Source organism: Apis florea, unplaced genomic scaffold, assembly GCF_048593485.1.
Source record: "Apis florea isolate Af1SG1 unplaced genomic scaffold, ASM4859348v1 contig_2897_pilon, whole genome shotgun sequence".
Classification (NCBI taxonomy): domain Eukaryota; kingdom Metazoa; phylum Arthropoda; class Insecta; order Hymenoptera; family Apidae; genus Apis; species Apis florea.
This window is the reverse complement of record NW_028256665.1, coordinates 4,745,100-4,746,721: the sequence shown is the minus strand read 5'-3', so window position 1 is coordinate 4,746,721 and position 1,622 is coordinate 4,745,100. Positions and strand designations below refer to the sequence as shown.

Sequence of the window (1,622 nt, the reverse complement as noted above, 5' to 3'; positions counted from 1 at the left end):
TTTTTTTTTTTTTTCCCCTCTTTCTCCTGTGATTTTATAAGGATTTATAAATATTTACCGATATTTCCATTTCCCTCTTCCTTCCAATTTCGTTCCATTGTATTATGCCTCTTTATGAATCGTATCGTATAATATATCCTTGAAACACAAATGGAACATTAAAGGTATCGAATATTCGCAAGGAAATATAGATTTTTTAGCATCGGGATTCGATTTATCTCGGCCGATTTATCATTCTCGTGTTTCGAGTCTCGCGTTACTCAATTGTTTATTCCACCGCGAGTATTTCAAGATGTCTGTAAAACGTCGTCAACGATCATCGACGAAATTATTTTTACGATCGATGGGATATTATTTTAAAACGATATCAGAGAGAATCTGCTGCGTATTCGTGTACGAGTTATTCGAATATTCGATAATACAGAAATGAAACTAGAATGGAACACGTATCGCACACTTGTTAACTATTTCCATCCGAGTGAAATGCATTTTTAACGAGCAAGTGTAATAATGGTAATAAAAAAATCATATTTTTCAAAAGGCTCTTCGAACTCGTTCTTCCTACGATTTCGAGCACCGTGTTTACTTTCAACCGGTATATATATAACAACATCGAATCATTAATGTATAAATAATTGATGGAGCAATCGATAATATATAGGCTCGGAACGAAATTATGTACGAGCGTTCTCGAGCTGTGAGTATTACATCGTTTTCGAAATTCAATTTATCGTGAAACCCCTCCCTTCCCACTCACTTTCTGCTCTCTCTCTCTCTCTCTCTCTCTCTCTGTAACAATATCGTCATAAAACTAAAAAAAGATAAAAAGAAAAAGCTAATATAACGTAATCGCGTAATCTCATCGTGCGATATAATTCTATTAATCTTAACCGGTGCAAAAATATCGAAAACGATGAGTTTTCGTTGTTAATTAATTCTCAAAAAAGATTCGTGTTATCAGAAAAAACAACGGAAACAACCGTTCGATTTCTCGAACGAAGCGATCTCATTAACGAAAATTTTTTTCTTTTTTACAGGAAAATCGTATTTAGAATTCAAACATTGATAAAAACTTGTTATCAATATTATCTTTCATTCGAATCAATGGAAATATTCATAAGAGAGAATTTCGTACGCGCAATTTCACGAAGTTTGGAAAATGGTGTTTCTCTTTATTAGGTCGCGTATTTCATTTTTGATCTTAAAAACACGAGCAGAAGTTTCTTACTCGCCATACATAATGCAATTTGCCATAATCTTAATTAAGTAAAAAACGAAATTACCCATCCCATTACCGTTAATAAAACATATAAAATTCGCGGAAAGACTCGCTCCATTTAAAACTTTTACGATTTCAGAGAAAGAAAGAGAGAGGGAGAGAGGGAGAGGGAGTGGAGAGCTCGGTTTCGCTCGAACTCGTGCCGCATGCTACGCATTATTGAATGCACGTGCATATACATAGGGCTATTACAAAAGGTAATTACCGGTCGTACTAAAAGCAGGTTTTCCGTGGTGAACAGTCGTCGTACGTGCGCGCAACTCGGAGAGCCCGCGCTGGGACCGGCGAAAATTTCAACCGGGATCTCGGTTCACGATCAAAAAGACGGCACACGTTTTACGGG

The 1,622-nt window shown here is 36.3% G+C and overlaps 1 long non-coding RNA gene across 1 annotated transcript; it reads left to right on the top strand.

The window, feature by feature from the left end:
• The first annotated feature begins 270 nt into the window (after nt 1-270).
• Nucleotides 271-1,325, top strand: LOC147657748 (uncharacterized). The gene is made up of 2 exons (XR_015291855.1): nt 271-513; nt 1,038-1,325. It is a non-coding gene; the product is annotated as an uncharacterized LOC147657748 (long non-coding RNA).
• Nucleotides 1,326-1,622: the final 297 nt, after the last annotated feature.